A 22,683-nucleotide genomic window follows, 5' to 3' on the forward strand; every position below is an offset into this window, starting at 1 on the left:
CTTAAAAAAAAAAAAAAGAAAACACATCAAAGCTTCAAAAAGCGTATTCTGTCCTTGAAATGACCTTCTTCAGAAGAGCCGACAGCATACCCTGTGGCCTCTCCCCATGCATTAATTTGAATACAGAAGTGTCATTTTCCCCTGCTTAGAGAGGTGGTCATTCATTCTCCAAACAAACAGTAAGCAATACTCTGAATGTAAAACACAGCCTGCATTATGGATAGGTATGGACACATCAGAGCTTTAATCCAGGTTTCACAATGAACAAGAGTCATACAGGTCACAATGAACACAAGTCATACAAGGCCTTTTAAGAAACCCAAGCTTGGCTAAACACCCGGTCAACACTACTAGTACTCATTGGTTTCCATAACAACAACCCATTCATCATTGGTGGGATGACTTAACAGTGAGTCGTGATTGGTGGACTCTGAAACGGTGAGTCAGATTGGACACAGGCACTAGCTAAAGCGCTAGGCCTTGGCATTATGATGTCGCGCCCTGCCACATCATCGTCCAAAAATTTTTTCTGAGAGCTGAAACCAAAGGCAGACTGAACACCAATTAGCCTACAATGCACACGGCTGTTTTATTATACATACAGTGTAGTCTCTGATGAGCATGAAGGTATGTACAACAGAGCATGTCAAGCTGTTAATAAGAAGTTTAAAAGGAACATGCTTGTGCCATCGCTCAGCCTCGTTAAAGGACCCAGAGCAGACCATTGGGGACAGAGGCAGTGAGTTAATCCAGCGGTTAGCATTTATCATTAGCGATTAGCCCATATGCCTTCTCTCACTGGAGTGTGTGGGTTGTGTGGGGGAGGTACCTCCTTAGTTCCAAGAAGGACCACTGATCTATGATTCATTTAAACATTGAGATATCTAGAGAGAGTTGACATCTCAACGTCTAGGGACCAATTGTAGCAGTGAAGGGGATGTTGTGGACTAAATGTGGAAAAAACGAAATGAATAAATAAAAAATAAAATAAAAAATAAAATGTGCGAGCGGCCATGATGGACCCTTTGTTCCGGTTTGTTTCTACTACCATTTGTTTTTGAGACAGTGCTAATCTTTAGGCTAGTACAAAGGACCCTGTACAAGCTACTCTCATATTCCTGTCATAGCAATGACCACTTCCTGCTGAGAACCTGTTTGTGTGGGTAATGGGTACTGCCATAGCGATGACCACCTGCTGAAAGCCTGGACAGCCTCACAAAGAAAGGGGAGAAAACCTGGACTTCTGCTGCTGCCAAAAGCAAAGGGAATGGGACATGAAAATTTCTCTCTCTCTCTCTCTATATATATATATATATATATATATATATATATATATATATATATATATATATATATATAAATAAAGCACGGAGAGAATAAGAAATCTGCTCATAATATTTATTGTTATGAGATATTGTTACGGCACTTAGAGTTCTTATCAGAAGAGATACCCTGAATTGAAGGGGCTGAGAACAATACATATCTCCAGTTTGACTTGATGGGATTTGGGTGCATTAGAGTAACACACAAATCTGACCTGAGGTGAGCATCTCCTCTCCTGACTGAAAGATAAGGGCACAGAAAAACTAACCTTCCTTAGCATCTGTCCACGATTCTAATTATAACAGCCCCACATCCTTATCAATTGTCTGTAATTCTTACATTTCTTATTATGTAAACTGGCAGTAATTATGCTTGGCATTGTCCTTCTCAAATAAACATTAAATACAAATCAATAAAATTTATTAAATAAAAGACTCAAAGATGTGTGCAACACTGTCCACTTCCTGTCCACTACAGGTCACTGGACCACACACACAGCAATGAGAGAGCAAATCCTCAACCATAAACGGATTAACCCGTGGATACAGGTTAACAGAAAAACCTATTCACCGTTCATGCCAGTGCACCCTAAGGAACAGCCCTGCCTGCAAAATCGGGTTTCTGAATCAATTTCAACAAAGACAAGCACTTTTCTATCAGACAACGTAGCCCAACAGCTGACATGCATATTATTACTGGCTATGCATAATGACCTTTCTGACCTCAAGCACTGAGAATCAATGATGGGGTCTATCATTGTCCTGGTTTCCACAGTAATGCAAGATTTTTCACATTACATTGCATGTTATTTATCTGACGCTTTTATCCAAAGCAACTTAAAGTGGATGAGACTAAACAGAAGGGCCCAACAGCTGTGCAGATATTATCGTGGCTACCTTGCCTTAACCTTGTGGGTCCTAGTCATGAACCTTAACCATTACACAGGCTGCCCCTAGTGTTGGGTGAGTTAGTGCCTGGACTTCACCATAGCGGATTCAGGGTTTCGATTGGTGTTTCTGTCACACCTTCTCAATGCCTTAACCCACCCATTCTAGGCCCCCCTATTCCTCCTTGGTCCTCATTGGGCCAGTGCGGAGTAAAGAGGTGTGGTCATAGCCCAGGGGAGCTTAAGTATCTTTTTGTCAAAACAGAGATGGTAGCAGCCATCTTAGAAAGGAGGAGTATGGAGTATGTCGAGCATCCCCGAGGCTCGACAGTGGAAGAACAAGCAGGCAGGGCCTTTAGCACGAGGCTAAACGGTAGCACACGCAGTAGACAGAAGGATAAATAACTTAAAAATTGTAAATATTTACAGCACAGTGATGGTGACACTGTGCCATAGAAGGTGCAGCCCTTAGGATGAGATAACTGTGGCCATTAAATGATAAAGTGTGAGGCACTTATAAAGAGTTGAGGTGTTAACCTGCTCAAGTTCTCAGGTGACCTACCTGACTGAACTAAGCACATCTATACAGCCTGTGTTCTGCCAGCATGAGCTCCGTTTGTACTGCAGTCCGCTAAGGAAACAGCAGCACAGAATCATGAAAGCCTTGTTCCTGTCTTTTCTATGAATGCTACAAAAAAAAGTTAAAATCACACATGCACGCCACAGCTGAATCGTGAGTACTTCAAACTCAAATTCAGGCCATTCTCTTGGTACATGTCCTAACCTTGTTCCAGCATTCCAAACCACCAAGTCATCAGGAGCCATCCTCCCCCGGCAAATCAAAACACAAACACGCAACTCGCCAAAAAAACAAAACAAATGCCAACTCCACACAGTCCTCCCACACAAGGATTATGATGTTGACTTGGCCAAATTCATCCATCAATACTAGCATTAGCATACATATGTGGGCAGCCTGTAGCCTAGTGGCTAAGGTACATGACTGGGACCCGGAGGTTGGTTCAACCCCAGGGGTGTAGCCACGATAAGATCAGTACAGCCGCTGGGCCCTTGAACAAGGCCCTTAACCCCATTAACCACATTGCCCCAGGGATGTTTCTCCCCCGCTTAGTCCAAACCAACTGTAAGTTGCTATGGATAAAAGCATCAGCTAAATAACATAAATAAAATGTACAGTTTATATACCACTCAGAAGGACACACAGATAGCTTTCGCTGATTGAGAAACCCACAATGAGTGTAGGCCCTCCTCTGTACCTCGCTGGCCTGTTTAAGGATTCGCACCACGAGCGAGGCGGGTGACGGGACTAAACGGAGCCAGACACGCCTGACAGAACGGGAGCGTAACAGCAGCAGGATATCCCGGCAGAATGCTAACGGCCTGCTCTCCGCGTCAGAGCGTCAGTGCGCCGGCCGGCCAGGGCTGGTGTTGACACAGCGTCTGGGAGGACGCTCTGGAAGAGAGGGTGGTGGTGGAACAAGCCCCAACGGCTGGGAAGCTCAAACCGGGTCACATGGGCCACGGCAGGCTTCTCCAAACAAGCTCCCCGAACAAACCGATCACAGATCACATTACGTTACAGGCATTAAGCTGAAACTTTTATCCACGGCCACTTACAGTTGATTTGACGAAGCAGGTGACAATCCTCCCCGGAGCAATGTGGGGTTAAGGGCCAACATCTGTGCAGATCTTATCGTGGCTACACTGGGGCTCGAACCAGCCATCTTCCATGACCTAGTCATGTACCTTAGCCATTTGGCTACAGGCTGCCCCCCCCCCCCCCCGGTTTTCAAAATTAAAGCAATTGGTGGTTTCAAAACAAACCTTCACTCCATTACATTCAGCAGAGGTTGACTTACACAACTTTTTTTGCATTTATTTCTACGAAGTATCCATTTATACAGCTGGAAATATACTGAAGTCATTTGGGTCAAGTACCTTGCTCACGCAGTGACGTATCAAACCTGCAACCTTCAAGTTACAAGCCCATCTACAGAGACGAGGCTGAAAGTGATTACCAAAGTTGCTGGTCTGATGGAATCATCTGGAAAAGGTCTTTCTCTGATTAAATTCTTCTGAGACAGTGCACAGGAAGTGTGTACCCACTGCACTAACTGTAATGTTCCTGAGTGGGGCTGGATTCAGCTTGGAAGGGATTATTCACTGAACCCTGGATGCACGAAATGCTCGACTTCATCAGCAGCTATGGTCAGAAAGTGAAATTCCTGACACAGAGCCAGGAAGTGTGCTGGAGGTTTGGCTGCAAGTCAATTTCAGTCACGTGCCAAGTGGGCCATTTCTCCTTGAACGGTGGGGTTTAAAGAATGAGTGCGGATGTCCCAGTAGATTAGACTAGCTGGGGACAATCCCCCCAGGAGCAATGCTCAATAGCCCAACAGTTGTGTGGATCTTATCTTGGCTACATCAGGGCTTGAACCACCAACCTTCCAGGTCCCAGTCATGCACCTTAGCCACTAGGCTACAGGCTGTCACCTGCCCTCCAAAGTCTGGCAAAACTGGATTTTCCCCCCTCAAAATCTGAAAGCAAAACTCTGGAAAGGCTCTAGAACAGTGTCAATAAATAACAAAGTAAATCATTTTAGCCCATGGACAGTCAGTGGGTGATGTCCATATTTTTTAGACAGTCTATGTTTCAATGAGAATAGCAGGAGGGCTGTGAAATCAGTCCTAGAACGGGTGGAGGGTTGAGTTTGGAGTTAATGCAGGATGTCACGAAAAAGGCGGCATACATTTCGTGGGGCATAGGAGGGGACATCTAGGAAAGCCTGTTCTGGAGCCTCGCTCCTGAATAAGACGGTGAGAAAAACAGAGTAAGGAGCCTTCGAAGTAAAGGGAAATATGATACAGGCTATTTCTGCACGTATCGACACAACTCTGCATTTCGGCAATAAGAAACCAGGCCACTTTGTTTTCATTTTGAAATTTTTCCTGCCACAGCAACCAAATTGCCAGTGCCAGTGTTCAGGATTAAGGTAAGCAGGGGTTATAGAGCGATCTAAAGAAACCCACAAACTGATCCTTCAGATATGACAAAGGGACAATAGCAGAGTGCAAATGATTAGTCAGACAGGAGGATCCACAGGCCCGCGCCAAACAATTACCAGCAAAGAATTAGGAGTATGAGAGCATAATTAGGCTAACCGCGTGTTGTTGTGTAAGCCATAATAATCGCTTTAGAGAGATTACATGAAAGGACAGACACCGTCTTCTAATTACGTTCTTCCAAATTAGCCATTTCAACAAAACATTAGGGCTAAGGGCGTGACAAATTGTTCTGAAGTTTGTTGCCAGGTTACGGCCCGCTGACGCCGACACGGTTTTGCGCTCAAACCTAGAGAGCCCAGTGCCCGCCGTAGCAGTGCGCCTGGCTGAACAACGCGCCAAACTCTTCTGCGGTGGAAACAAAGGCTGGACCGCAGAACTAAAGTCTAACTGTCACATTCAGTCAAGCGTAGCCGTGTCAAATGCTAGCGGCACACAATACTTCAGAAAATGTTCAGGTTCAGTCAAAGGGGGGGGGGGGAAGAGGAACTTAAAATAACTGCACATTTATTTAGGTTCTTTGAGGCAATTAACAGAAGGTGTAGAAACACACTCGTTTTTAGAACAGGCTGCGACCCCTTTTTTATCCTTCGCTTTGTATGAAAACCAAAGCTTTGCTTCACAAAGGCCTCGCAGTCTTACACTTAAATCACAGGTCTTGTACTCCAGACCTGGAGGACCACAGCAAAGGATGCATGCAGGTTTTGGGGGGTTTCCTTTCAATCAGCGGCCAATTGAAGCCTTGGAAACGAGGTAGCCTGTGGACTCGTCAGCCAATCAACAGCTGCATTTCCACACTCTGGGTCAGCCAGCCGGCGTTCCCATTTTTCCAGATAATTCCGGCCTTCGGCAGAGCTGCTGTCGCGCCGTCTCGGTGATTCCCGCCCTCGTTTCCAACCCCTCTAGTCTAATTCCTCCAAATCGGGTCATTTGGGGTAAGCAGCCCCGGTCTTGCTCAATGAAGTGGTTATGCTGGGTAGGTCGTTTCCAAAATAAGGATGCTATTCATACACTTTTAATGGGAGTATGACATTTCCATCAAGTAGGAATCGTATGGCAGAGATTAAGAGAGGCTGCAACCGACAGGGACCCGGAAATCAGGTCACGTCGAGCTGCTCGCAGCTTTGGGATGAGGTCTTGCCCAGAAACTCGCTCAAGCTTTTCCTTTTGACCTGGCTGGCCTGACGAGAGATTAAGTCCCATTCACTTAAATGAAGCACCTGATGTTTCAATTGAGTGCGTGAGACACACCAAAACACCAGCAGACACAGCAGCCTGCAACAGAAAGTTGCTAGAACAGTGCTCTCAAACCATTTGCCACAGAGTGCCGTGTGTATGCAGGTTTTCATTCCAACCGATTAATGCTGCCTTAATTGATTCCAATTACTAATTCAGTCCTATGCATTTAACTGCATTAAAGCACATAACATAAGCAACAGTTGTTATTTAGACGGCACAATTAACACAGTTGACTTCACATACATTACCTACAAACCAACTGTCTTAATTCAGCAAATAATTGAACTTGTTATATAATCAAGATCTGAGGCTGTATATCAGGGGTGCAAGGCAATGGCTAATCCCCTTCAGGATTTTGTGCCAACTTCTGCTCTTAATTATTTAATTAGCTAAATAATGTCTTGATCAGACATTTGTATGTGCACCAGCTACAGCCGCAGACAGCTAGTGCATCATAAATGTTTTACTTTGCTCAAGTACAGGAGAGAACAACCATAATTTATAGAGCCAGAAAAATAAATTAAGGTAATTGTTTGGAACAAAAACCAGCTTGCAGAGCTGCCCTCCAGGACCGGAGTTGTATACACACGGCCCTCCATGGCACTGAGTTTGAGACCCCGGCACTAAAGCTAGCCAGCCACTGAGTCTGACTTCCCACGGCTAACGCAACGGCCAATGAGTGGCCTGACTGGGCCAACCACAGAGAGCCGAGCCAGTCATTACAAGCATAGTGTGACCTCACAGCTTCCGGAAGATACCTTTCGTTGGCAATGAGAAGCCAATATTACACTACACAAGCTGTCACTCATGCTCATTATCCTGCCCTAACTAATCCAAAGAGATTAAACCAGCGCAAGCCAGAGTTATTAAGATAGGGTTCACAAAGACTTGTGTGTCGTCTTATTGGTGGCAAGCCAGAAGCATATCAGTCATGCGGCCTAAGGGAGCTACTATACTGAGCACTGTTTTGGCACCAATACCTGCCAACATAACAGTCCATCTTAGCCCTATAAAAGTATTGGCACACAAACGGAAAGTAATAGGAACAGGGTCGATGTGTTGGTACAAGGAACCAGGGTAAAGTGTGTTGGTACAAGGAACCAACAGAAAAGGGAGAGAACGATTGGTGGATGTACATGCGGGCACCCTGTGGACAAATCACAGTTGCCCTTCTACTGGCTGTTACCAATGTTCTCTGCTTTGATTGGAGTCCAAAGCTTTCTACTACTCAGGCTAAACTAGCATGTAACCTTTCATGTAACCTTCATCTTCACAGAATTGGTCACTTTTCAAACAGTATGCTCTTTATAACATATAGACATTAAAAACAAATACATTGTGATATTGCTAATCTGTAATGCCTTCTACAAAAACTTCTGTGGCAAATTAGATCCATGTGGGTGACACTGGCTCAGGCGGTGAGAGCAATCATCTGCCTGTTCGATTCCGCCCTGGGTGCGTCGAAGTGTTCCTGAGCAAGACATTTAACCCCTAAATGCTCCTGACAAGCTGGTTGGTGCCTTGCATGGCAGCCAATCGCTGTTGGTGTGTGAGTGTGTGTGTGAATGGGTGAATGAGAAGCATCAATTGTACAACGCTTTGGATAAAGGCGCTGTATAAATGCTAACCATTTACCATTTAGATCAATAATCAAATTAGATCAATAGTGAGCCTACCTCAGAGACCATTTCAAAGGCCAATGAAAGGATAACAGGGCTACTGGTAACTCACAGCTCATCTCACCGATCATCCTCATTGGCACACAGCCAGGGTGGAATCCATCCAATCAATGAGCAGATGAGAAAGCCCCCCATGAAAAGCCCCCCATGAAGCGTCCCCCATGAAGCGTCCCCCCCCCCCCTGCAGAGGTTTAGCCTACTTTATTTCTGAAAGTTACACTGAACAGTTCTTTAACAAGAGATTAACAGGTCAACTTTTATGCTTTCTTTCCCAGCCATTGTCTCTCTTATCTATCTCTGAAATACAGCTGAACATTTTCTTTAAATTGAGCTGTGCGTTACATACCATAAATAAAACATTGCAATTCCACAGATCTCATACATTTCATACCTGCGGAGAGATGGAGCTCAGGGGAAGATGGGGGGAAAAAAAATCTCAGATTGAAGCGTTTATCCCCAGACTAAAAATGTGCTTTAAATTATTCCTTATATGGTACAGATGTGTTGACATTTTTCATTTTTATTTCAGCCCCCAAAAACAACAGTCAGCTTCAATTCACACTGTTCAAGTTCCGCATGTGGTTCGCATTTTGTATAAAAGATACGTTCAAATAAAATGTCCAGCAAAACTACAAACCAGCCACTTCTACCATCATTCTCCAGCCAGTTCAGACTAAGGTACTGATTGGTGTATTATACACAAACAGACTGCTAGCTCATTAAGGGGTTAACTATAGATTCTTTAATGAACCATTCATAAATCAAGGGGATAGGGTTACAGTGAACAACTGAAAGAAATTGCTGGCTAACAATATTAGCTCATGGGTTACAGGTCTGTCTGTCTGTCTGTCTGTCTGTCTGTCTGTCTGTCTGTCTGTCTGTCTGTCTGTCTGTCTGTCTGTCTGTCTGTCTGTCTGTCTGTCTGTCTGTCTGTCTGTCTGTCTGTCTGTCTGTCTGTCTGTCTGTCTGTCTGTCTGTCTGTCTGTCTCACTCACTCACTCACTCACTCACTCACTCACACACTCACACACTCACACACTCACTCACACACACACACACACACACACACACACACAACCCCCCTCAGGCAGCTCCACCCCCTTCCATAAAAAACCCATCCACAGTGAATGACGGACAGCTCGACGTCTTCATAGACAAAATTAAGAATGCAACCAGCCAGCACAGCACTTTCCCATGAATTATGGCAGAGATTATGCATGTCACTGAGTAAATTCAAATACTAACCTGAACAGCACTCCCCTCTTCATGATGTCAGGTTCCATTACATATGGAAGGTTAATAATGCAACAGCAATACAGAAATACAAGATAAAATGTTGTCAAACTGAGCCTATAAGCAATCTCAGTACAGGCAGATTTCAGTACAGGCTACATGATGCAAGCTCAAAGAAGGAGATGAAAATGGCAGTAGAAATATCACTTTTTCTTTCATTTCAGAAGAAGCTCTACACACCAGACCTGGCTCAAACACACAGTTCTTTAGGATTCAAAAGATTTTCAATGCTTTACTGAGTTGGTCTGGTGTATTTGGAACCTATAAAATACTCTCAAAAGGTGCAAACCCCGCCTTCTGGTCCTCTTGGTTGGTTCAATCGCACCAGGCAAGATCATTCGAGCACAGAAAAGCATCTGAATCCGAAAACAATCACGTATTTGACCCAGGTCTGCTACGCACGCAGGAGGAATGCGGTTCCACGTTCGGTTTAATGGGGAAACATGCATGACGAGTGGGGCCGGATTTGGCAGCATAGCACAGACTTTTACTCCCGCTCAACTGCATCTACATCTGGAGCCTCTACAGGGCTTCAAAAGCAGGACGGAAATTGGCAACACAGCCCGGAACTTTCCCCCTGCTTTTAAAGTGTTTCCAAACAGGGCCACTCAGCACATATCACTGATCATTTATACAGGGTTTCCCATGGTCCTCTATCTGGGACAACCCATACGTCAGGAAAAAATGTGTTTTCTCCATACAGCATATCCTTTGTCCCATTCACTGCTCTTCTGAAAATGTATTACAAAATTATAGCTGATATACAGCTACTGTGTGCCAAAACATGTCAGAGATTTAATAAATAATGAGAATGAAGTTATACTACACATATAATTCAGAACCAAATGAATGGCCGTTGTATATAGGCCTATTTACAGATGTTTATGAGGATCTGTCAGCATTCCAATGGCTTATATTCAGAGTTGGATCAATAAAAAAGGATTGATAATTAACAAAAACAAAAAAAACAAAAACAGTATTCAGCAGGTCAGCCCAGGCAGCCGTTCTCTATAAGATGACAGGAGCTGAGGGAGAAATAAACAAGACTGAATTATTCAGTAGGGGTGGGAACAGGCAACCCACCTAGATACGCACCAGAAAACTAGGCCTAGGTACACGCCGGAGAACCAGGGCTAGATACGCACCAGAGAACCAGGCCTGGATACGCACCGGAGAACCAGGGCTAGATACGCGCCGGAGAACCAGGGCTAGACACGCCCCGGAGAACCAGGGATAGATACGCACCAGAGAACCAGGGCTAGATATGCGCCGGAGAACCAGGCCTGGATACACACCGGAGAACCAGGGATAGATACGCACCAGAGAACCAGGGCTAGATACGCGCCGGAGAACCAGGCCTAGATACGCGCCGGAGAACCAGGCCTAGATACACACCGGAAAACCAGGGCTAGATACGCACCAGAGAACCAGGCCTCTAGTTCAACCTCTAGAGGACTTTAAATTAACATTGTTATCTGTGGGATCATCAGCGCACAGCCTGTAGCTACCTCACGAGCTAGGCCGCCTCCAGGACCAGACAGGAAGTCGGGCGGTGGAGAGGGCCTGGACTGTGCCAGTCCCAGCACGGTGATACGGCTGAACAGAGGCTTAGAGAGACCAGGCCCAGGACACCCAGACACCTTATTAGCACTGAATTCACCGGGATTAAATAAATGCTATTAATCTGCCCATTATACACACAAGAGAACTGCCATGTAATCACCCCCACGCACACGCACACTCACACTCACACTCACACAAATGTACACTCACACAAATGTACACACACACACACACACACACACACACACACACACACACACACACACACACACACACACACACACACACACACACACACACACACACACACACACACACACACACACACACACACACACACACACACAAAGTCATCAGCTCTTTTAATTAAACTGCATTTACACTACGAACGGTCCCAAACATCCTAACTCCGCGCAGTATCTGTGCTGCTTGTGTAAACTGTAATAAAATGAGCCTTCTTAGCAGGATCCACGCTGAGAGAGATCTGGAATGGAAATGGCTCGTCTTTCAGCTGCTGATTATATGGTGGCAGGAAACATGATCCGGGCCTTAATGCCGTTTCATCTATTTACGACACACTAAAGGTTATTATCTCGCCCTCACCCCCACCCCCGCCCGCCCCTCTCAGGCTGTCCCGAGCCAGGCTCTAGCTCAGTCATGTCACAGGTACAGTGTTTGACTATTCAAACTGACACGGGAGACGTGGGTCTTTCTGATAAAACTTTTTTCTGATGTCAAACATTTTCTTCACGTAGACATTGCCTTGAAGGGGAATCGAATGAATACGTGGTATTTTTCACCTTGAAAAAGCCATAAAAGCCATGTTTGCACAAAATTCGGTCTAGTCTTCAATACCTCAATGTCTGCAGCAAGCAGCAACAGGGGGCTCCGGTACTGTGAGAGGTTAAGTGTGAATGCACTCATAAGACGCTCTAAGTGGCTGTGTACTTTGTGTTGCTTTGCTTGGTTTCAAAAGCTCCTTTTAGTCATCACCACAGGTGCCTTCAGCACCTATAGACTTCTATAAAGGTGGGCAGACACTACAAGTGTCTGTTCCTTCAGTAGTTAGGACTTCAGCAGCTGAACTGATTTCAGCTCCAAGTCTGTCAACAAATCAATCAAAAATGTAGGCCAGCTTCTTCTAACAGGGGTTGCCTGCCACAGGACACGGAGGAGAATGAGTTTACAGTATCGGTCTAACTGATCTGCCTGATTAAAAGTTCTTAAATCGGTGTGGAATATTCATTATGTGCCGCATAATGTGGCATTAAGAGGCCACTCAACTTTCATTACACGTCAAACGTGTCTAATTAAACACAATTACCAGCTTGTTATATTTCAGTGATTGCAATTAAGCCGTTAAGGTGCAGGATCACAGATAAGCGATTAGAATGTGCTTAGCTGAACATTCTAATGCTGATGTAACAATCACTACTGTACTGTACCAACAGCAGTTCTAGAAGACTGGATTTTAGATTCTTTTGGAGAAAAAAAAAAAAAAAAGAAACATTCCAGAAAACCTACTCTTCAGCAGCACTGGACATAAACCCAGCAGAGAGAATATGCAATGGCTAATCCAGGACCTTCGAGGACAATCCCAGCACTAGATAGAGGCTGTTTTCTTTCAGAGGCTCACCATTCATCCTTAAAGAGATAGATTACCTCAACACGAGAGGTTCCAACATCTCCCTTCTCACCTCAGGAGTACTCATTAGACTGGACAGTGAAAGGACTTCAGCGAGTCCGATTGCGATTGCGTCCGCAGAGCTGCGATGCCAAACGAATACGAGTTAACCAAGACTGCAGCGGGCCCCTATAGCAGCGATATTCAAATGTGGCCCTGGAGACCTGAAGTGCTGCTAGTGTTCATTCTTCCCCTCCAATCAGGGACTGGTTTAGACCTGGGTCACCAGGGGAGCAGAATATCTGGCCAATCAGTGACATTAATCAATCAGTTAGCCATCAGGCAGAACGGAAACCAGCAGCATAACTGGCCCCCAGTGTCAGATTAGAGTATTCCTGCATGTTTTTATGTTTTTAAGCATAAGCATTAGTCGGCTTCTATTACAATCCTGGTACCTGTGCTTTAGTGGTGTCTGCAAATTCTTGCATGAACATACATAGCTAAATGGAAACCTATAAAAATGTTATTTTGGTCCAGATTACTCAGGTGCAAACTCTGCAGTACATGAAGTGGACTAAATCACAGGTTAGACACAGCCTGCAGGGGGAATGCAGATCCCAAACCACACTGGTTATTTCCTCATTAAGGAAAATTGATATTTACCCCGAAGGTTAATGAAAAAACAGGAAAGCAGCGACAGTTGTCCAGGAATACACTGCAATTTCAGTTCTGCCATACTTTTTTAGTCTACCACACCAGTCCACACTACACACCAGTCCACACTAAACAGCTTTAAACAGTGCAGCACAGCAGTGTGTCCATATGACGACACAGGCCTACAGCATGTAAATACAGCATTGAGATCAGGGGTGCACAACTCCGGTCCTGGAAGGCCATTCTACGTGCTGGTTTTTTGCTCCAACCAATTACCTTCATTTTAGTTTTCTGACAGCTCTATAGATTACACTGGTTCACTCCTGTACTGGATCACAGTGAAATCTTTAGGATACACATGCAGTCTGTGACTGTAGCTGGTGCTTATTGCTTATACAAATGACCAAGATGCAGTATGATTGAGCTAATTAAATCATTAAGGGCAGATGTTGGCACAAAATCCTGAAACGGATCAGCCCTTGTTGTGCACCCCTGATATAGATGTAAGACTTGGTAATGAACAAATGTACGCCAAGTTCCAGATGAAAGGCCTGTCTGTGCCCATCTGGAAAACGGAATGGAGGTTAGCTATACTACTCAACTGGATACTGTGAACCACACATGGACACATACGCACATCGCATAAAATGGCCAGAGTGAATTGTGGGTAAGATGCTGGCACAGTGTAAGTGCAGCCGTTGTTCATTTGCTATGCAAGTCAAAGAGCCTTCACTCATGACTGACTAACATCCCCTACAGCAGGGGTGTCAAACTCCGGTCCTGGAGGGCCACAGTGTCTGCTGGTATTTGTGGTTTCCTTTCAATCAGCAGCCAATTAAGGCCTCGAGAACAAGGTGTGTGGACTCTTTAGCCAATGAAAGACTTTGAAATTAATCTCTCGTGCTGATGCACACCAAAAACCAGCAGGCACTGGGGCCCTTACAGGATATAGGGAGCTGCAGCTGTAACCAGGAGGTTGGATGTTCAAATCCTAAAGCAGCATTTGCGTTCTACCTTAAAATATGTTGTACTGTTCAATCACTTTACATTCCTTCACACTGAAGCATTTAGCATACACCCGTTTCCAAGGCAACTTACAAAAGTGTGCACGCTATGATTTAGATAAGATTAGCTACTAACTATTGGTTATCAAGTCTTTATGATGACCAATAGCAGTAGTGTAATTTCTATATGTAATTATTCTGCAACCACATTCCAGTAAAAGCTTAATAGGCAAAGCTATTCAGCTTTATGTGTACGAAAGAGAAAAAAATACTGTCATTGTATTTCACACAGAACTGAAAAAAAAAAAAAAAAGGAAATAAAAACTCCAAATGAGTCTTGGACTGTAGAGCAGAAATGGACACTGAAAGAAAAAGTAAGCCCTTCAATTGCTCATGTTCCTAGAGCAGATGTCTTGAGAGATTACGTTTCCATTTCCATTTCTAAATCACATCTACAAAAGCACCTATTAACATCATTAACAAGTGAAACGTAATTCAGGGGTGTCAAACTCGTCCTGGAGGGCCGCAGTGTCTGCTGCTTTTTGGTGTGCATCAACACGAGAGATTCATTTCAAAGTCTTTCATTGGCTAAAGAGTCCACTCACCTTGTTCTCAAGGCCTTAATTGGCTGCTGCTTGACAGGAAACCACAAATACAAGCAGACACTGCGGCCCTCCAGGACCGGAGTTTGACACCCCTGATATAATGAATAAGTCAGATATAGCCAAGGCCAGTGGTCCCCAACCCTGGTCCTGGAGAGCTACAGGGTCTGCTGGTTTTCAATGTTACTCTGTACATAATTAACCAATTAGAGTAGTTGATTGCAGTAAACTTACCTCATCTGGTTACCTGGATCTCAACAGGGTGTGGATTCTAAGGTGAAAAGAAAAAGCAGCACAGCCAGTAGCTCTCCAGGACAAGGGTCGGCCTAGGCGGTACATGGCATGTAGGCAGCTACATCTTCATTTCGCTGTCAGATGGCTATTGATAGCACTGAGCACATCGCTGTGAGATGGCTATTGATAGCCCTGAGCATTGGCTTATTCATAAAAGGTTTACTGGGGTATCTTCACAAATTGCTTCATAATTGAATAATAATTCGTTATTTAGCTGACACTTTTATCCAAAGCAACTCACAGTTGATTAGACTAAACAGAATGCAGTCCCCCCTGGAGCAATATGGGGTTAAGGGCCTTGCTCAAGGGCCCAACAGCTGTGAAGTTCATATTGTGGCTACACCGGGGCATGGACCACCAACCTTCCGGGTCCCAGTCATGTACCTTAGCCACAAGCCACTAGGCTGCAGGCTGACCCAGTTTTAAAGCAAGCCCTCGTATTTTTCCTAAAAGGAGGAGTTGTCCATGCGCCTTTCGTTTCACTTCCCACACAGTACTTCCCTCCTTTCATTTCCCCTCCAAGCCCACTTCCTCTCACAAGCATCTGGCCATATTCCGCCTGGGCGCAGGGACGGGAACCTCGCCAAACTGAGCAGCCCTCTCCCCCTGCTCAGGTAACGCAAGCACCATGGGACGTAACCAGAACCTAAAAATAAAGAGGTCAAGTGACCCGGGTGGGGCGGGGCGGGGCCAGGGTGTGTAGGCTGAGGTATGCTCTTTCCCTTTTTGGTAATTTAATTAAGTGTTTTCGGGTGTAAATGCTGTACATAAGGCGGCACGGATGGTGCAGTGGGTAGCACTGCCGCCTCACAGCAAGGAGGTCCTGGGTTCGAATCCCCGTCGGCCGGGGCCTCTCTGTGCGGAGTTTGCATGTTCTCCCCGTGTCTGCGTGGGTTTCCTCCGGGTACTCCGGTTTCCTCCCACAGTCCAAAGACATGCAGGTTAGGCTGATTGGAGAGTCTAAATTGCCCGTAGGTATGAGTGTGTGAGTGAATGGTGTGTGTGCCCTGCGATGGACTGGCGACCTGTCCAGGGTGTATTCCTGCCTTTCGCCCAATGTATGCTGGGATAGGCTCCAGCCCCCCTGCGACCCTGATCAGGATAAGCGGGTTCAGATAATGGATGGATGGATGGATGCTGTACATATGCATCTAGATTAGGCTTAACTTTGAGGAAATATTAAAAACCAGGTGTGTAGTTATGGCCCTAAGGACTGCAACTATCTTTAGAAGGGGGTGTAAACCTCTAATTTAAACCACCACACCTTTGTGAAGTAAGAATAACCACCGAGATTTGTTATCTAGTGTAGACCAGATAGATCAAAGTCTGGTTGGTAAAAAACAAGCGACCACATAGCCGACGGTAAAGTCATACTAGCATCCTGTTTTTCAGCACAAATTTGTATCGGCAAATGTCTCGGTGAGAAAATGTTTGTGCAAAGGGGTGAGATCTTTCTTCAAAGTGCTATCTGCGAGTTGTACAAAATGTCAGTCATCTCACCTGCAAGAGGTTGGTGACAAACCGAGCAACCCGCACAGAGGCGTCCGAAGTTTAGAATATTTATCTTTCTGCATAATTCTGGCGAAACGCCAGAAGCGAGTGGGGCAATCCCAGGCGTGTTCGCACATCAGAGACGTACAGCAATTTTCACCACGTACAAACAGTGGACTGTGGTATTTACAGAGGAAGCGTTAGAATTTCAATAATCGCGCACCCTGACTTTACGGGCAAGGCACTGTCGTAGGTACAAGGTTCACTATTTTTCTTTGAGGATCAGGCATTGACGATATTTGAAACCCTTTGGATGGCTTGCCATATGCCCAGGTTGTCTGCAGTGGCAGTTGTCCTCGGTCACAGCTTTCCTGTATTCATTACAAACAAGCTGTCAGTTCCGTTTTCTACAGTAGACCACCTGACAGTTTTGAGCTAATCACTGTTGCCGTAAGACATTAATGTCAATGGTCAAATAAAGGCGAATTATATGTGCACCCATGAATACTGTAATTTTCGAGTATTTTCATCATGACCGAATCTGCATCGCTGTAGTGTAGGCTACCCCATCTACACCACAACTGCATTGAATGCCCCAAGACAGTTGAGCCGTCTGGGTGTCGCTAGCCTACATGTAGACTAGATTCTCCATATCGTGTTAACAGTTATTTGCTCAATCAAATTTCCCTGTCATTCACAATCCTGAAAATCTCATATTCCTCACACATACACTGGCTTTGTCACGACAGGGCAGGTTTTAGCATTGGCACGTGCTGGTAGCGAGATATTGGACCCCCCTCCTACCTGGAGGACGGGAATCCCTCGAATTTTAAGACCTGTAGCGCAGAGCCGTGACATAGTCTGTTTCGCCATGATCTACCCGCATCTTCTGCTTTAAAAACTTTCTATTTTCCGATTCATGTGTCACGTCGCCTCGGCAGAACTCTAACCTACCCACCCAAACTTTCACAGCTGGAAGGGGTTAATGGTGGACCTTCGATTTCAGCGAACATTCCAAGCTAATAAAATATTGGGGTTCGCCGCGTACAAACAGTAACCAGTTAGCTACGAATGTGAAACACACTCGGCTAGCTTTGCTTAAACTACTGTCCTAGCTACCATGTCTACAACCCCGCGATTATCAACACGTCGCCCCGTCAAAAAGACCTCCACACAAACACTTTTCTGCGAAAAATATGACCCTGGTGTGCAATTGTCAGGCCCGGCGTCGCCATACACTCAGTACCATAGGCTATACCATACAGCACGAACAGCATGCACGTACGATACCACCAAGAAGGAGCTACAATCAGAAAATTACCAAACACAATTCCGGTCCCTGGTTGTAACACTCTAGTGGCGATTTTCACGGATCGCAAGTGCTCCGTTTTTCTTAAGTTAAAGCAACTGACTGACCTGTTTGAGATCAGAACACCCCGCTGGATGTTGGGCTGAATCCGAGTTAAATCCACTTTCAGTAAAACAAAGAGGCGAAAATATACGGGCATTCCCGAAGCCAGCCGAGCAGACGGCTCCGTGGGAACTGATGCGCACGCGCTCTAGAGGCCGGAGGAGGGTTGATTGCTGATGGGGAGCCGAGGAGGCGGAGCAAACTAGAATTGTATGGAATGAGACAGTGCAGTTAATCTGAAATGTGTCAACCTGTGACTAAATGTGCCTCGGCCGTTGTCACGATTTACCTGGTGAAACGCTATAGGCCTATAATCTGATTCTGTAGCCAAAGCTAATTGAGCTAAATGTTTTGTTTCTGTAAGGACATTGTCCACCTTCATCAAAACTACTTACAAATGATTCACTGTGTTCATTACATTCATTTTGGAAATATTAATTCCATATTTCAGGAAGGAAAGATGTGTTAAAAAACATTTTATTAATCTTTAAACAATATTTTAGGAAAGCGCATGAGACCTCAAGCTCTGTTCTACCATATGAAAATCTGGGAGAGAATGAAAATCAGGGAAATGTTGAATGTTTAACACACTACACAGCTATTACATGACAAAGAACATGCTTCTTTTGTTTAAGCCCAAGGTTCTAACCTGTGAAATATTATACACCTTCAGGCAGAACAATGGGCTTAGTACATTGATTATAGTTGTCATATATTGCACATTGATGACGTTATAATGCTCTTTGACCATTAAAACAAAACTCAATAAACTTATTGTGACAAAGCAATGTGCTACCCTACCCTGTTCCCACATGCAAAGTGTGCTTCTGCCCCAGGGATAATACAGTTGGGGTGAGACTGGAATAATGTTACCCCCCTGCAGTCATCTGAGCAGTAAGCAGTAACTACCCCCCAGCTAGACCACTCCGGTCTGCCAGCTCTGGTCGCCTTATGGTTCCCTCTTTACGAGCACCTGGCGGTCGAGCTGCACGTTCACGCCTGTTTTCCGCTCTAGTTCCTCAGTGGTGCAATGACTTGCCTACCATTGTCAGGACAGCAGAATCCCTCCCCCTATTTCGATGCTGACTAAAAACACACCTTTTCAAACTGTACCTTAGTCCTCCCGCCTGATTTCCCCCACCCCCCTTTCTGATATCCCCATCCCTCTTGTCTAACACCCCCCCAAAATTAAAAAAATAATAATAATTGCACTTATGGTGACTATATGTTTAGAACAACACTTCATGTGTATTTTATTAGTTATGGATGTGATGCTTTAACTTGTGGAAGAACCTATGCACTTGTAAATCGCTTTGGATTAAAAGCGTCTGCTAAATGACAAAAATGTAAATGTAAATGTAAGTATCCACCAATCACCATCGGTGTTATTGTCCTCGTCATTACCAATATATCTTCTGATTGGTTGAGTTCCTTTCTGGTTTCTCTTTGAAAGTTGGTAACATTAATGACACCACCAACATCCCCTGTTTAAGTAATGACACCGCCAACATCCCCTGTTTGATTAATGACACCACCAACACCCCCAGTTTAATTAATGACACCACCAACATCCCCTGTTTAATTAATGACACCGCCAACACCCCCAGTTTAATTAATGACACCACCAACATCCCCTGTTTAATTAATGACACCACCAACATCCCTGTTTAATTAATGACACCACCAACATCTCCTGTTTAATTATCATAGTTCGGTTCAAAATGTGATTCATTAATTAAAATGAAAAAAAAAAAACTAATATAGTGCAGTTCATAAGTATATGGACAGCAACACAAGTCAAAACTAAAAAATGTGTAACTTTCCAAATACTTCATGCATGCATATTTTGCAATAGAATATAATACAGTACTTTTTACATGCTCAGAAAATGCTTGTATGCATTGCGACTAAAAAGTAATTATTTTAAGGTAAGGTATCTACAGCCCTAATTCAGCATATAGTTGAACTAATTATACTGTACAATCATGATCTGAAAATTAAAACCAGCGTACACACAGTCCTCCATGACACTGCGCTTGAGACCAGTGGTTTGAGGCTTAAAGAGCAGGAGAGGGGGATTAGAGCACCCCGTTCCCCCTGGAGGTCCCTCTCTCTCGCGGTAATGAGGGAGCCATTAGCTCAGAGTCCATTTGGCTGTGTAGCCACACGTCTCGGGAATCTCCTGTCAGGCCCCCGAGGGCTAACAGAGCCTAATAGGTCTGCAGCAGTAACAGTGGCAGACAATCAGCAGAGCCCCCAGTCCACAGCTACATCTGCCGCAACAAGGACAGCAACACATTTACATTTACATTTTAGTCATTTGGCAGACGCTTTTAATCCAAAGCGACTTACAAGTGCATAGGTTCTACCATAAGTCAGAGCATCACATCCAGAAACTAGCAAAATACACAGGAAATGCTGTTCTAAACATAGTTGTCATCAGAAGTGCATTTTTTTTTTTTTTTTTTTTTTTTGGTGGGGGGGGTTAGACAAGGATAGGGATATCAGAAAGGAGGGGCAGGGGAAATCAGGAGGGAGGACTAAGGTAGAGTTTGAAAACACAGGCAGTTACACTTCTGATTCATCATGGAAAAATTATTTGAATCTGAAACAAATACTATTTTATCCCAGGTATGCATGTAGTGCATATACACTGCATGTAGTGCATATGACCACTGTATGAGGTAGAGCTGTACACCAGCTTATTAATGCAAATACTTAATCAGCCAATCACGTGGCAGCTACTCAATGCATAAAAGCATTGAGGGGCTCAACTGTTTTTCAGACCAAATGTCAGAATGGGGAAGAAATGTGACTTTGATTGTGTAATGATTGTTGGTGCCAGACAGGGTGGTTTGAGTATCTCAGAAACTGCTGATCTCCTGGGATTGTCACGTACAACAGTCTCTATTATTATTATTACATGTCATTTGGCAGACACTTATATCCAAAGTGACATACAGTTGAGTGGACTAAGCAGGAGACAAGCCTCCCCTGGAGCAATGCAGGGTTAAGGTCCTTGCTCAAGGGCCCAATGGCTGTGCGGATCTTATTGTGGCTACACCAGGGATCGAACCACCGACCTTGCGGGTCCCAGTCATGCACCTTAAACACTACGCTACAGGCCGCTCCGAGTCTCTAGAGTTTGTAGAGAATGGTGTCAAAAACAAAAAACATCCAGTGAGCAGTAGTTCTGCGGGCAGAAACGCATTGTTAATGAGAGACTTCAGAGGAGAATGACCAGACTGGTCAAAGCTGATGCAAACCACACATTAGAACAGTGGTATGCAGAAGAGCATCTCTGAACACAAAACACCTCAAACCTCTAGTGGATAGGCTACAGCAGCAGAAGACCAATAAGTCTAAGTCTAATAAATACCTAATAAAGTGCTCACTGAATGTGTACAAAATAGCCTTAGGGATCCATTCTCATTCCTGTTCTCTGCTGATAGGCTTGCCAAAGTCAAATCAAATCATCAAATCAAATTTATACTGTAGGTATAGTGCATTAAATAGAGTACTGTCAGAAAGATGCTTTACAGAGTAACAGAAGGAGAACTGAGTAAGAACCAGACCTGAATCATCAACAAGCAAGCAGCAGGGAGAAAAACTGAAACTGAATTTTCTATTTCTGGTGTATTTGCAGGGCAGGTGGTGATCAATAGGGGTGCTGACTGTATCACTTTATTATCAGCAGAGCCACTAGGTTTTTGTAATTGGAGAGCACAATGACTAGTGACCAATTGGAGAGTGGGATTACCGTTACATAATAACATAAATGATTACATCTAATACTTATGTATTATAATATTAATAAATAAATGAATTAATGAAATTAACAACTCGAAAATTAGGAATGAAAGGTGTTCTCAAAATATTTAAAAAATAGTTGTTGTATACAGTAAGCACTGCTTTGGCCCAGATTAGTCTCAAACCTTGAAGAAACAACGTCAAAATTCAAAAAGTTGGAGCTGGTTGGCGCCGTGCATGTCAACCTATCACTGTTTTGTGTGTGTGTGTGTGTGTGTGTGCGCGTGAGTGTGTGTGTTTGTGTGTGTGTGTGTGTGAATGGGTGAATGAGAGGCATTCATTGTAAAGTGGATAAAAGCGCTCTATAAATGCAGTCCATTTGCCAGGATGTGGCTGTCAGAGTACCAGTGTTGGACTCATCTTTGGTTAAGGTTTTGAGCAGGCCTAATGGTACAGCAGCAGGTGATTATGAACGTGGTGCGCCTAACAGGCTTCTCATTATGCTAAATTAGACTTTGCTGGAGGCAGATAAGTTATTTGCTTTGTTAATCGGCTGCTCTTGCCTGAGAGCCACACTGCTGCAGAAAGGTATTTCCAAGCTAACCTACCCTTAAAATATATATATACATATGTATATATATATATATATATATATATACATATGTATATATATATATATATATATATATATATATATATATATATATATATATATACACTCAGTCGCCTCAGCAACGAGGTCCTGGGTTCGAATCCCCGTCGGCCATTTGGAGTTTGCATGTTCTC

The 22,683-nt window shown here is 44.3% G+C and overlaps 1 protein-coding gene across 1 annotated transcript in view; it reads right to left on the reverse strand.

Moving 5' to 3' along the window:
* LOC133131396 (polycomb group RING finger protein 3-like) overlaps window positions 1-18,293 on the reverse strand; it is a 43,854-nt gene extending 25,561 nt beyond the window's left edge. The window contains exon 1 of the mRNA XM_061246742.1: window positions 18,153-18,293. The gene's annotated coding sequence lies outside the window, so the exon portion shown is untranslated. The remainder of the gene's footprint in view (window positions 1-18,152) is intronic.
* Window positions 18,294-22,683: the final 4,390 nt, after the last annotated feature.

Source organism: Conger conger, chromosome 6 (assembly GCF_963514075.1).
Source record: "Conger conger chromosome 6, fConCon1.1, whole genome shotgun sequence".
Taxonomy (NCBI): domain Eukaryota; kingdom Metazoa; phylum Chordata; class Actinopteri; order Anguilliformes; family Congridae; genus Conger; species Conger conger.